Source organism: Macaca nemestrina, chromosome 13, assembly GCF_043159975.1.
Source record: "Macaca nemestrina isolate mMacNem1 chromosome 13, mMacNem.hap1, whole genome shotgun sequence".
Taxonomy (NCBI): domain Eukaryota; kingdom Metazoa; phylum Chordata; class Mammalia; order Primates; family Cercopithecidae; genus Macaca; species Macaca nemestrina.
The window spans coordinates 37,840,868-37,856,315 of NC_092137.1; the positions used below are offsets into that span (position 1 = coordinate 37,840,868).

A 15,448-nucleotide genomic window follows, 5' to 3' on the forward strand; every position below is an offset into this window, starting at 1 on the left:
AGCCTACACTGAAGCCAAATCAAACTATTCACATTTGCCCCTGTGCTCTGGACTATGTCAACTACCCTGTGACTTTGCTCATGTAGCTGGAGGGTTCTTTCCTCTTCCTCCACGTCTCCCCATGTTCCCTTCTCTTTCCCCATCAATCTTTAAAGACTCTCAAATCCAAAATATTCTACTCTAAAAAAGTTTTCATTGAATCTTTTCCTCCACCTCCACCCACTACCAAGTACTCTCTCCTATACATACTTCTATTAGAGCAATGATAAAACTGCAAATAAATTCACAAGAAGGAAAAAAATCTCAAGCCAATTAGCAAGTGAATAGAGTCCGAGGGAAGTCTATAGTGGAGATGAGTAAGAGGCCTTGTAATGCAGAAGAGCCAAACAGGGATTAAGGGATAATGCTGTAAAAAGGCAAAATAAATAACCAGGGCAGGCTCTGTTGAATCTTACGGAGATGCCCTTCTAGGTTAAACATTTTCAAAGTACAGACATGCAATGCTTAACAAGGAGGATATGTTCTGAGAAATGCATTGTTAGATGATTTAATCATTGTGTAAACACCATAGAGGGTACTTAAACATGTATTGAATGTACTGAATACTGTAGGCAGTTGTAATGCAATGATAAGCATTCATGTATCTAAACATGGAAGAGTACAGTAAAAATACAGTATTTTTTACTGGGACAACCTTCCAATATGCAGTCTGTTGACCAAAATGGTGTTATGTGGCTAATGAATGCCCACTTAAATGGAAAATACAAATATTCCAGGACTGAAAAAACTGTGTCTCTGAGAACCTCTCTCCCTCCTCTACCATATATAGATTCTCAGGGATGTACTCAGAGCTTTGGCTAAGGAAAGGGGTGCTTACCAGGGCAGTCACATGCATCCTGGACATCAAAGGGATGACATTGGTCACAACCAGTTCCCTTGTTCCCAAAGATTCCAGAAGGACATTGGCATTGTGGCAAAACAGCTGCAATGCCAGTGCTCCCACCAGGCATGTCAAGTTGATTTAGAATTAGGCTGAGGAAAGGGGACACTTCAGCCTAGTCCAGGAGACCATGGGGTGTTATTTCCTGGCTTGTTCTTAATTTCTCAGCTGAAGGTAGTGCAATCTCCTGTAATAGACACTGATTACTTGTGGCGACCTAATATCTCTGAACCCCCTCCTTATCTTTTTCTTTTGTGTAACAGCTTTATTGAGATTTAATTCACATACCATACAATTCACCCATATAAAATGTACAATGCAATGGCTTTTAGTATATTCACAAAATTTTGCAACCATTACCTCAATCAATATTTTCATTACCCCAGAAGGAAACCTTGTCCCATTAGCCATCATCTCCCAAACCTCCCACCACTGTCCAGTCCTAGGCAAATAATGTGGTTTGGCTGTGTCCCCGCCCAAATCTCATCTTGAATTCCAACATGTTGTGGGAGGGACCCGGTGGCAGGTGATTGAATCATGGGGGCAGATCTTTCCCAGGCTGTTCTCATGATAGTGAATAAGTCTCATGAGATCTGATGGTTTTAAAAATGGGAGTTTCTCTGCACAAGCTCTCTCTTTTTGCCTACCGCCATCCATGTAAGATGTGACTTGCTCCTCCTTGCCTTCCGCCATGATTGTGAGGCCTCCCCAGCCACGTGGAACTGAGTCCAATTAAACCTCTTTCTTTTGTAAATTGCCCAGTCTCAGGTATGTCTTTGTCAGGAGTGTGAAAATGGACTAATACAGCAACCATCTGTTAATTAATCTTCTGTCTCTATATGTTTTCCTATTATGGACTGTTAAAGGCTGAATTGTGTCCTCTTGATATTCATATGTTGTAGTTCTAACTCACAGTTCTTCAAAATGTGACAGTATTTGAAGACAGGGTCTTGAAAGAGGTAATTAAGTAATAGTGAGGTCACCAAAGTGGGCTCTAATCCAATGCAACTCATTCCTTAAAAGAACAGATTAGGGCACAGGCACAGAGAGAAGACCATGTGAAGACATAGGGAGAAGATGGCCATCCCTAAGCCAAGAAGAGCAGCTTCAGAATGAAACCACCCCTGCTGATACCTTGATCTCAGATTTCTAGCCTCCAAAACTGTGAGAAAATCCATGTCTGTTGTTTAAGCCATCAAGTCTATGGTACTTTGTTGTGGCAGCCCTAGAAAATGAATACATTTCATATAAATGAAATCATACAATATCTGGTCCATTGTGATGGGCTTCTTTTACCTACCATAATGTTTTCCAGGTTCACCTATATTGTAGCATATATCAGTACTTCATTCCTTTTATGACCAAATAATCTTCCTTTGTATAGATATACACATTTTGTTGATCTATTAGTTAGCTGAGGGACATTTGGATTGTTTACATTTTTTGGCTATTTTGAATAATGTTGCTATGAATATTGACGTAAAAGGTTTTGTGTGGACTTACATTTTCATATTTCTTGACTATATATCTAGGAGTGCAATTGCTGGCTGACAGATAACTCTATGCTTCACCTTTTGCAGAACTGCCAGATTGTTGTCCAAAGTGGCTGCACCATATTACATTTCCAGCAATTCATGAGAGTTCCACTTTTTCCACATCTTCACCAACACTTGCTGTTATCTGGCTTCTTTATTATAGCCATCCTAGTGCATTCATAATAGTATCTCAATGCAGTTTTGATTTGCATTTCCCTAATGGCTAATGATGTTAAGCATCTTTCAGGTGTTATTGGCCATTTGTATATCTTTTTTTGGAGAAAGGTATATTTTGATCTTTCCTTACTTTTAATTCAGTTATTTTTCTTTTCATTATTGAGTTGTAAGATTCCTTTACAGGCAAGAAATGCAAGTCTCTTATCATATATATGATTTTCAAAACTTTTCTTCCATTCTGTTGTCTTTTCATTTTCTTGATGGTGTTCTTTGAAGCATAAATAGTTTTAATTTTAATGATATATTCTCTACCTTTTAGTAACATCCCATATGATAAGTTGTACCTTCCCAAGGTAGAAACTAGAAATCTTCCATACCAAAATTCCTTTGTAGCTAGGATAACCTAGATTCCACCAATCAGATCTACCCATGATAGTCTTAGATTTTGGAAATGAGCAACCCAAGGAATTGGCTGCATGGAGAGGAATTGATATGATGATGGAGGCCTCTAGATCTTCAAGATCAGAATTGGGAGAAGCTGTTGGTATCCATCCTGGTTTCCTCATTGGTACAAAGCAATAGTGGCAAAGGAAAATTTGCTCAAGAAGCTCCTGTGGTATTTCCAGGAATTGTTCCTGAATGGCTCAGAGCCTGCTGTCTGCCCCTCCTTGATTTTCTGTAATCTGCCTAATATTCTTGAATAAACCCCCTTCCTGATTAAACTAATCAGAATGGATTCTGTTGTTGGCAACTCAGAACCTTGACCATTAAATACCCAGTCTTAACAGAATAAGGGAATTCTAGGACTTCAGGAACTATAGACCTTGCTACTTCAGCAAAAGTAAACTGCTTTATGTCTTTTAAAAAGTGACCTAACCCTTATCTGTTATCAAGTAGGCCCCATTTTCCTACAATTGTACTTTTAAAAACTTTTCACAAGGTACTTAAGAAAAATATAATCCTTAATATAAATTCAAAATAACCTGGCAAAGACTTTCAAACTGCATAATTTTCCTTGATGGTAGGTGATATGGTTTGGCTAAGTCCCCACCCAAATCTCATCTTGAATTCCCATGTGTTGTGGGAGGGACCCGGTGGGAGGTACTTGAATCACAGAGGGCAGGTCTTTCCTGTGCTATTCTCCTGACAGTGAATAAGTCTCACGAGATTTGATGATTATATAAGGGGGAGTTTCCCTGCACAAGCTCTCTCTCTTTTTGCCTGCTGGCATCTATGTAAGATATGGCTTGCTCTTCCTTGTCTTCTGCCATGATTGTGAGGCCTCCCCAGCCCCGTGAAACTGTGAGTCCCATTAAACCTCTTGTAAATTGCCCAGTCTCAGGTAGGTCTCTAATCAGCAGCATGAAAACGGACTAACACAGTAGATTTCCAGGAGTGAAGTGAATCTGCTTAGTTTTTCCACACACTTACTTCATGATCAGTGGTCAGAATTTGCAGGTGGTTGCACAGATGAACCCAGATGTTGAAACAGAACACAGGTGCTGGCCACATGGAAATTAGCTATGAGCATTGGTCTCACCGGTTTTGTGCTTAAGTTGCTCCACAATAACCAACAGACGAGAACAACCTTTCCTCTGAAGGAGAATGAACAACAAATTGGGGAAAAGGAAAGATTTTCATGCTTCCTTAAGAGTTGCTAAACCAATAGCAACTAGAATTAAGAATGAGAGATACTCTCTCCTTGATTCAGGGCCCCATCTGGATTCCTAAGCCAGTTCTACATGCAAAGTTCTGAGAGTCACTTACAGTGATTTCATGACTTCTTAAAAGTTTATTTCAGCCTAGCTATACTGTTCCAAATTTACCTGATATTTTTCCAATACTGTATTGAATTGATTAATTGGACTTACATAAGGGAAGCCACATTACTGGGCAACGGCATGTTCAAAAAAGCAAGACATTAAGGAGCTTAAGAAATATTTTTGCAAACTCAAGGCCACCAATGCTTATTCCAAAATTTAAATCTTTAGAGATCAAAAGTCCTGCTAGAGGATAAAGCATACCAAAGCCATAGAGAAACGTTAGTTTTGGCAAGATGAGCAAAGAGAAGTGGAAAGAAAGGAAGCAAACAAAATACAAAGAGGAAATTCTACCTTGACTCTCTTCACAGAATTTTTATTTAAAAACAGCAAACAATCAGTCAGCAGTCTTTTCATATCATCATCAAAAAAAAAAAAAAAATAACTAAAAGAAAGATACTGGAAATGAGCGACCCCTGCAGGCTCTGCTCTTTCAACATGTGAAACTCTGAGGTTAAAAGGTTTTATGGAATTTAATCCCTTTGGAAATTAAGAGAAGGGCCAAAGTCATGTTATCAACCTCAGGAGTTGGCTAGTTGGTTGTCTCATTCTAGATAAGAAATCCACTCTCCCTTCATATATATGGATATTCCATTAGGTCACACCCCATCCCTAGAATATAACAATTCAATCCAGTGGCCTTTAATAAAGGTACCAAGTCCAACACTCCAACAAGAGAGTTAAGAAGTCATTCAGCGGGCCGGGCGCGGTGGCTCAAGCCTGTAATCCCAGCACTTTGGGAGGCCGAGACGGGCGGATCACGAGGTCAGGAGATCGAGACCATCCTGGCTAACACAGTGAAATGCCGTCTCTACTAAAAAATACAAAAAACTAGCCGGGCGAGGTGGCGGGCGCCTGTAGTCCCAGCTACTCGGGAGGCTGAGGCAGGAGAATGGCGTAGACCTGGGAGGCGGAGCTTGCAGTGAGCTGAGATCCGGCCACTGCACTCCAGCCTGGGCAACAGAGCGAGACTCCATCTCCAAAAAAAAAAAGAAGTCATTCAGCTGTGTTTGTCTAACAGAAATAGCAGAAATACAGTTCAAATCCTTTCCAAAAGTTGTCAATGTAGTTGACTTTAAAAAATGAAACCCCATTGGTCTATAGAACAATAATGCTATTTGCAAAGTTTAATCCAGTATAAGAACATTTCTTCCTTCCCTAAGACGTAAGTACTCAGCAATGATAAACACATGGGGATAGAGTAGAAACCTCCCCCTTTTCATGCCTCTCCACTTCAAATTTACTGGTCTCAGAACTAGTAAACTCAAATCCACAGTGAGAATTCTTTTTTCTAGCAGAACTCATGTGAGTAGGGTGAATAATGGAAATTATGTTTCATAGTAAAAGCTCCACAAATCAGCCCTGTACAGCCAGTGTAAGCCCAACTGCAACATTTGGCCTGCACTCAAAGAAAGAACAAAATACAACTGCAGCCCATACTTGGGTACACCTGAATTTATGGCTCATTTCTCTGCTTGCTCCATGCTCCATGGGACTGATCTGAGTAAGTTTCATTTTCATTGAAAGAAACCCAACTCCAGGCCACAAAAATCAATAAGAGCCCTGTACTCAGTTTGGCTGCAAAGCTAGAAAACAAGGTGAGAAATGATCCCTATGTTAATAAAAGGAAATAGAGTACATATACATACACTCATCCACATACAGGCGATTGAACTCACTTCCAGATGGGCTGCCAGAGGAAGCTTATTGTAACCAAGCTGGCAGAGGGCACAGAAAGTGATTAGTTGTCAGAAACATAACAATGAGGCCCTCTCTCCCCACCCAAAAATATGAAGAAAGACCAGCAACATTAATGGGAGTGAGATCTGATTGTATCACTAAGGCCAGCAATTTCTATCTTTTGCTGAGATCTGAGTGATTTGGTAAGTCATTCTATATATATATATATATATTAGACTTAGTCTTAGGGGGTACAAGTGCCATTTTGTTACGTGGATATGTTGCATGGTGGTGAAGTCTGGACTTTTAGCATAACCAACATCTGAATAGTGTATATTGTACCCATTAAGTAATTTCTCATCCCTCACCCCCTCCCATGCTCTCACCCTTCCGAATCTCCAGTATCTGTTATTCTACTCTCTATGTCCATGTGTACACATTATTTGGATCCCACTTATAAATGAAAATATGTGGTATTTGTCTTTCTGTGTCTTAATTGTTTCACTTAGGACTTAGGATAATGGCCTCCAGTTCCATCCACATTGTTGCAAAAGACATGATTTCATTCTTTTTTATGGCTGAGTAGTATTCCATAGTGTGTATATATATATCACATTTTCTACATCCAATCATCTATTGATGGACACTTAGGTTGATTCCATCTCTTTGTTATTGTGAATAGTGCTGTGGTAAACATGCAAGTGCAGGTATTTTTTGGATATAATGATTTCTTTTCCTTTGGGTAGATACCCAGTACTGGGACTGCTAGATTGAATGTTTCTTTGAGAAATAACCATACTGTTTTTCATGGAAGTTGTACTAATTTACATTTTCCCCAAACAGGGTAGCACAAGGGAGAGGGTAAGAAAGGAGTATTAAAATTTTAATGTGTTATCAGTGAAGGGAGAACCCCTGTCCTAAGGACTCAAATCTGGGTTCTTTCTCTGGAGAATATCTCAGAAGTCTTCTAGCAAATCTAGGTGGTATGTGTGTAAGTGCACGTGGGGCAGGGTGTGTGGATGTTTACCGTGAATATCCCAGGGAGTTAAGCCTACCATTGAGGAATATTTCACTCTCGGAAAACAAGCACAAAGCGATCCTCACTTTATATCTAATTTGCCTTGTGGATTCTCAATGTTAATAGAGTAATCTCTATTCACATGGGATAAGAAAAACCTTGTTCTGGGTACCGTATAAATATTCTTATAAAGAGAATTTCCAGGAGCCCAGACTAATCCTTCATATCTGTCCCCGTAGATTTAAGCAAATAAGCCTTCATCCACATGCCGGTATCTCACGGGAGCAGGTCTGAGCAGAGCTGACTTCTGGTTTCCCTCCTCTGGAAAACTCTAGGAATCCACAGAGGGGGTCATTTTGACCTTCTGCGGTCCCCAGAAAGCTGCTGAGGGTGACTTTTCAGTCTGAAGTGTGAAAGCAGAGAAAGTAAGAGCAGAGCTCTTACCACAATAGGCACAGTATTAAACTCTCAACATTTATCATCTTCATAAGTGTTGAAGAAAATTCAATTATTTTTCATATTTTGTAGATGAGAAAACAGACGCTAAGAGGGCAGTGGCTTGCCCAAGCCTGTGTAGCTTAGGCATCTGCTGCTGAGCCCCTGTTCTTAAACACATAGTTCTCTGCCTTAGGAAGGCTTTCCATGGCCAACCTTGTTCTTTGCAATTCTCGTGCTAGGTAACTGACATCTCTAAAATGACCAATTCCATACAGCAAAAACTTTAGCAAGATGTGTGATGCAGCTTGCTCAGAACTGGCAAGGCCTTTCTTTCTTCATGCTATTCCTGACATAGATATTCCCAACACACATGTTCCTGTCAATATACTCCTGATACATACAAGGTAGCAGAATTATTTTTCCTGCCTAACTGACCACCTGCTACCCAAAGGTTGTTTATACAGACATCTACTTCTACCTCTGCGACATGGTGGTGACAGCACAGACTTTCAAGGTGGTTCTGAGTGTGAATCCTGGCCACTGACATATTACCTTGAGTTCAAGATGTAATAGGACCAAGGCCCAGCCAGCACTGGGGCACAGGGCATGAGAGCGCAGTTCAGGTCTGTGAGGCTGCAGACAAAGCTGTGCATCCTACTGCAGAGCTGGCTCACCCTGAGGTGTGACTGTGTAAAAACTAAAAGCCACAAGCCAATCATTGTAGGCCAGGCCATGGAGGATGTGATGTCCTCTAAGCTGAACCTGTGGAGTGTCATGGTCCCCTGAATACTGCTGTGAAAGCATCCTGCACCACCAGCACCTGGGATCACTGCCAGAGAAGAGGCCTCGTCCCCCCATGCTCTTCAGCAGCAGTTCCAGCGTGGAGCTTTGCCTCCCATTCCCCCTACCTCCCACGGGCATCATCCCTCTATTGCCCATGCCCACGAGGTGACTTACTCCAGAACCTCCTCTACTCCCGCCATCCTGTGCTGGGGCTGAGTGAGGGAATTAGAAGTGCTTTAATGAAAAGAGACCTGGATGCAATTCTGGTTCTGAAGAATTCCAACACTGGGGCAAGATGCTGTGCTTGTACCTAAGGGTGCTGGAGAACCAGGGAACTGGACTCTGCCTGCTTCTGTGCCTTGGGCTCAGCCTTCCCCAGGGCACCGTGTACTCAGCCATCAGTACCCATCTGTTGTGAGGAGTGTTCTGAGATCAGCCTGCGCTGGACATTTGCAAGCATCTGGATCCCTGAACTGCTAATAGAAAGAGGTTGGTCTTTTGAAGAAGGTTCCATCTGACTGCTGGACTCCTGGCTATTTTCAGAAAGTGTGTTTTCTGGAACTTCATTCTAGGGATTGAAGGAAACAGACTACGTCAGTTTTAAAACCTGCTTAATTAACGTGCTCTAAATCCAGAAATGATTCAAATGTTTGTCAGTTGGTGACTGGATAAGTAAACTGTGGGATATCCATACAATAAGATACTTACCAATATAAAGGAATGAACTATTTTTATTATACGTAATAGCACGAACAAATCTCAAAATAATGGTGAGTGAAGAAGTCAGATGAAAAAGGGGCCACACTGCATGATTCCATTCATATAAAAATTTAGAAAATACAGCCTATAGTGACAGAAAGCATGTGAGTGGTTGTCTGAGGTTGAGGGTATGGGTCAGGGAGAGGTGAGAGGGAAGGATCAAAAAGGGACATCAGGAAATCTTTGGGGTGATTGATATGTTCATTTTTGATTGTGGTGATGGTTTAATTGGTATATACATATGTAAAATCAAATTGTACATGTTGAACATATGTAATCTATTGTACATCAATAACATGTCAATAAACCTGCAAAAAATATGCAGTATATACAAGATACTTAGCAGTGTGCCTGGCATGCAGTCTGTGCTTAGTAAATAGGAGCTATGTTGCCATTTTCACACTTGGCTTCACTCTCACCTACTTTAATGAGAACAGGAGCTAAAGACGTGGAGACCCCAATCCTACGATGTGTCTCAAATGGACTCTGCCCAAAAGCTGAGGGAAGCTCTGTATACATCAGAACTAGAGCCAGTATGGAAAGAGATTCAGAAATTGGTTTAGGAACATCTTCCAACCAAAGTGACACTTCCCAAAAAAACATGTTATAATATGAGTGTTATAGGAGGAAAAAACCTTCTTGAAATATATTTCTGATAATGCCTATAATTCTGAAAGCACATTTCGGCCTGCTTTCTTACCTTGTCTAGACTGAAGAATTGTTTCAATTTAGTATCAATCAGCCCCTTGATTCTAAAATGCCATTGCCCAGGTGTAGACAGCTCACCCCATGGCATGAGGACTCTTCCTCGTGCATTTCTGCAACCCCGGGCTCTAGGTTTGGTTGAGTACTGCAATCAAGCTTCCCCCACAGTCTGAGTTCATCTCTGCTGAGTTCAACAAACATTCATTCCAAGGAATATCCACTCTCCTTCATAAACATTGAAAATTTCAGAATCTCCCCTGGCCATCCTGTCATTGTTCATATGTGAATTAGGTGATTGCTTCTTTGGAGGGTTTGAGAGACCCCAGGAAGACCACCTTGATATGACAAAATTCCCACTGCACCCCCAGTGATTCCTTTTTCAATTAAATATTAACTTTAAAAAACACAAGCATGCCTTGGGTATAGGAGGTAAGTAGTGAGTAAATAGTTTATTTCTAGAGAGAAAAAAAGGGAGAATAATAATATTGGACCAAAGGATAAAACATCAACAATGGGCATTTTTCTGAAAGATAAGTCTCACCAACTTTACCATTTGGGGGCCAGGGCCTCCCACTTCCTCTCAAAGGCCTGGCATTGGTAGCTTTTGCATTTGTGTCAGCAAAACCCAGGGAGAGTGTTTCAGCCTGCTCTGAGGATCAGGCATCCAACACTCTTAAAAAATCTGTTGACAATGCCCTGTATAAAAAGGGAAATTTCAGCTGCTATTTTAATTAGGCGAAAGCCAATTTGAGACTTCAGTAATTTGACACTTTCTGATTTTCTTGGCCCCAGAATTTAGTCTCTTGGTTAATGGACAAACTATGTTTGGTTGGTTGGTTTGGTTTTTTGTGGTTTTGTTACTTTTCTGAGCCTCTATCTATCTGCCCTCTAATCACACAAGAGCTGTAATGTTTAATGTAGTTTCATACAGAAGTATCATAAAACTGATCAGAGAAGGTATAGTTATAAAAACTGAAACCTGAAACAGTGAGGAGGCCTGTGCCTGGGTTCATGGGGTCAGGCCAGAGAGATGGGAGTCCACCGGCTTCTTGGCCTCTGATGGCAATGTTGCTTTTTCTTCTAGGCCAGGCACCTGACTCAGGGACTTCACCTACAACTGCATGTCACACTTGGAATCAGTGCCTATTCAGACTCCAGGAAGTCTTAGATGAGGATGAGGGATTGACCTGTCTCCAGGAGAGGCCATACCACATACACCTCTGTTCGGAGCTTCTGGTGATTCAGGAGGCCAGAGATGTAGGGGTTTGTACCCACCTCAGAAATAACACAGGAGAAGGTCAGAGGTCAGGGAAAAGCGTGTACACAGAAGCAGCGGACCCAAATCCCACGTTAGTCAGGTGATTGATAGCTGACCCTGGGCAAAAGGGCGAAGCCAGCAAAATGCAACTTTTATTCTACAAACATTCATTGAGCAACTATTGTACACCAAGCGCTATACTAATCTGTGGGAAAATATTGGCGAACAGGAAACAAGAACTTACTGTTCAGTGGGAGATAGAGACTTAACTCAAATATCAGACTCTAAGCAAGTGGTCTCCCTGCCGTGAGGGCCCCCTTCTCCCTGTGATCAGACCTCTGAGCACATTTTTGTTCTTTAAGGACAGCGTCCTGTTTCTCCCAAATCCGTTTTTCTCTGGCATCCCTATTCCTTCAGTACTTTAAAATACTCAGTTTCTTCCTTTCCCTCCCTGGTCGACTGTTACTTGCCTGTCTCAGACTCCCTGACCCCTCCCTCACCCGTTCCTAACCTCGGTGCCACCGGATTGTCCTCCTTCTCCTGTTTTGCAGCCCAGCCCGCGTCAGGGCGGGGGCGTGGAGGAGCCCAAGGCGCTGCAGCAGAGGAGAGAAAAGACAACAATGACCCTCAGCTGGTCAGTCTGGTCACTGGGTTCGCCACCGCCATGGCAATGAGACAGACACCACTCACCTGCTCTGGCCACGAGTGGCCTGTGGTTGATTTGGCCTTCAGTGGCATCATGCCTTATGGGTATTTATTAATCAGCGCTTGCAAAGATGGTAAACCTATGCTATGCCAGGGAGATACAGGAGACTGAATTGGAACATTTTGGGGTCATAAAGGTGCTGTTTGGGGTACAACACTGAATGTCACCAAAGCAGCTACAGCAGCTGCAGATTTCACAGCCAAAGTGTGGGATGCTGTCTCAGGAGATGAATTGATGACCCTAGCTCATAAATACATTGTCAAATACATAAATATCCTGTGTATTTCATGCAGGATAGTAATTATTTGTTAACTGAGGGACAGGATAAACTGTTACGCATCTATGACTTGAACAAACCCGAAGCAAGACCTAAGGAAATTAGTGGTCACACTTCTGGTATAAAAAAGGCTCCTATGGTGCAATGAGGATAAACAGATTCTTTCTGCTGATGATAAAACTGCTTGACTTTGGGATCATGCTACTCTGACAGAAGTGAAATCTCTAAATTTTAATATGTCTGTTAATGATATAAAAATATATTCCTGAAATTTTGGTTATAACTTATGGACAATCGATTGCTTTTCATAGTGCAGTAAGTTTGAAACCAATTAAATCCTTTGAAGCTCCTGCAACCATCAATTCTGCATCTCTTCATCCTGAGAAAGAATTTCTTGTTGCAGGTGGTGAAATTTTTAACTTTGTAAGTATGATTATAACCATGGAGAAGAATTTGAATCCTACAAGGGACACTTTGGTCCTACTCACTGTGTGAGATTTAGTCCTGATGGAGAACACTATGCCAGTGGTTCTGAAGATGGAACATTGAGACTAGGGCAAACTGTGGTAGGAAAAACTTATGGCCTTTGGAATGTGTGCTTCCTGAAGAAGAGAGTGGTGAGCTGGCAAAGCCAAAGATTGGTTTTCCAGAGACAACAGAAGAGGAGCGAGAAGAAACGGCTTCAGAGAATTCTGATTACATCTATTCTTCAACTCCTAATGTGAAGGCCTGAGGGTCAATCATATGACGCAGTTAGTATCCAACTTATGGACTAAAACGAGCAAGCAGAGAAAAGCATCAGCCTTCCAGAGTTACTCTCTGCTTAAGGCAGAAAGATCAGTAAATAATGGGGAAAATAAATTAGCTCCAGTGCTGGAACAATTAACTTGGTGTTACCTTTAAGTCAAAACTCAAGAGTATCAGATGAAGAGAGGTGGAGTTATCCTCTTGTAGTACAGTGGCCTGTTATCTTTTTAATGACTATATACAAGCCAACATCCAATTTCTCTTATTACAATTAGGGTTCTTGTAGCTGTTTATGTTATTATGGAGAAGAAGATATTGGCTTATTTTTCTGACTGTTTTCCTTAAAGCAGAATGCTTTTTTTCAATTTTATTTTTTGCTTTAGTTGTAAAGAAGAGGGAATACATGATAAAGTAACTGGTTTGATTTCTCTTTCATTGTACACTGCTTCTGAACATCTAATTGTTTTTAGTTGTCTAAATAAAATGCCTCTAAAACAAACAAACAAACAAAAATCTCCATTTACTGGGGAAAAGAAATCTATTGATTGATCACTCACCAATCCCATGTTACTTTTTTTCAAAGACATTTGCTTTTTAAGAAGGTCACCAAGAGAACAGCCCCTTATCCCAAAGAGTCATACCTCTCGGGTAGCAGAATTTCTGTCACAGGGAGAAAATGGAAAAAATATATACGTTTAAAAAATAGTGACAGTATTTTAATATCTCTTTCTATGGATGTAATCTCACTTAATTTCATAACAATCACCTGAAGTAGCTAATGATATCACATAGATAAGGATATAAAATTCAGAAAATTCTGGTGTTTTACACAAGATCACACAGCCAAAAATAACAAAGTGAGGCATGGACCAGATTCTCTGTTTCCCAAGCAGGGGTCTTTCCACTGTACCACACATGCTTCCCTTGGCCACCCCTTCGTTCACGTCTTCAGGTTATCAGCTGGCTTGAATTAGGGTGGACGTGGACTCCAATGGAATAGCAATTTTTTATGGGACTTTCCTTAATTCAAACAGATACCTTGGGAATTACTTTTAGTTTTCCTAGGTGATCTGCCAAAAGTATTGCTCCTTCTATTTCCCTCTGAACCTAGCTAACTTAAGCTCCCATCTAAAATTTTGAGGTGTCAGAGAGGAAGGGGATAGAGGCTTATGGAAACAGGTCGATGCCCCCAGAGTCCTTGGGCATTGTTTATGGATTGGCCTGTCCTCTCACCTTCCACCAACAGAAGAATCAGCCTCTGTTGTTAAGAACCTCCCTACCACCCCTCTGGTGGCCTTGGCCCAGCCCTGGCCATAAAAAGGGATTTCATATCATTAGCGACTTCCCCTTCACAGTTCATTAGCATGAAATGTCTTGGCAGCTGAAATGACAAAGGGGACTCCCTCCTCACCAGTGATTTCATGGGGAGAGACAGAAAATACTGCATCCTAAAAGCAGCCATCAGGCAGCTGTATCTGCTGCTTTTGTTTGTGGCTGTGACTCAATAGCAAGTTGAGATGCTGGAAAATACTTGTAGCACTCATCATCTGGCAACCAGATGGCAAGCTGGATTTAACTCTACATGGTAGATCTAGTGGATAAACTAGTTAAGTCTGGAAACCTAACTTTGTTCACATTACTAGAAGGCTCTGCTACCAAGGCTAAGCTGGACATGTGGGGTAAGCTGAGACACTCTAGATGGTCCCAAGGAGTTGTGATGTGTGTACACATGTATAGACACACATATAAATATATACACACATATATACATGTACACACACAGTCATCCCCAGTATACGAGGGATATTGGTTCCAGACACCAGTGTATACCAAAATCCCCACATGCTCAAGTCCCACAGTAGGCCCTACAGAACTGTGTATATGAAAAGTCGGCCCTCCCTATACCCAGGTTTTGCATCCCTCAATCTGCATTTGCTTGAAAAAAATCCACCTATAAGTGGACCTGCATAGCTCAAACCCATGTGTGTAGTTCAACAGTTAGCTGTATACTTATATACATATAAAAATGTATAAATGCATTTACTTTTACCCAATATTTGTTGTCTCCCTCTCAAAGAAAATGGAAGATATAGTTGTATTAGGCCCCTGAGCAAGTTGCAGTTGAGGTCAGACCATCACGTTCAAATATCTTTTCTAGAATAACTGAATATGGTTTCATGAGTTACCGCCAGAAAAAAAAGAAGTTGAGAACAATAGTCCCCAAGGCTATTTCAAATGTGCACTTCTTTAAAGAACAAAAAGAATGAGTGACACTATTAACCGAGTCTCGCCATTGATACCAAAGATGACACTCATAGCTCATGCTGTACGTTTGAAAATACCAGCATTGACCCACACTAAACTTGCAGATTTTCTTTCTGCCTTGGTCCTCTTGGTTTAACTATCATAAATATGCAGCGTTCCCTCCAGCCTCACCTCTGCTTACTTACCAAGTAGAAATTGAAGGATAGAGGTGAGGGTGGTTTAGTATAGAATTTATTTCTGCCATTTGCCCAGGACAGTGCATCAAATACTCCCTAGGATGGACCACAATGAGCCATGATTCTGGTATTCACACTGTTGTATAATTTTCTCTCCTTGGTTA

The 15,448-nt window shown here is 41.2% G+C and overlaps 1 pseudogene; it reads left to right on the forward strand.

The window, feature by feature from the left end:
- The first annotated feature begins 11,649 nt into the window (after positions 1 to 11,649).
- LOC139357817 (serine-threonine kinase receptor-associated protein pseudogene) lies at positions 11,650 to 12,829 on the forward strand (annotated as a pseudogene).
- Positions 12,830 to 15,448: the final 2,619 nt, after the last annotated feature.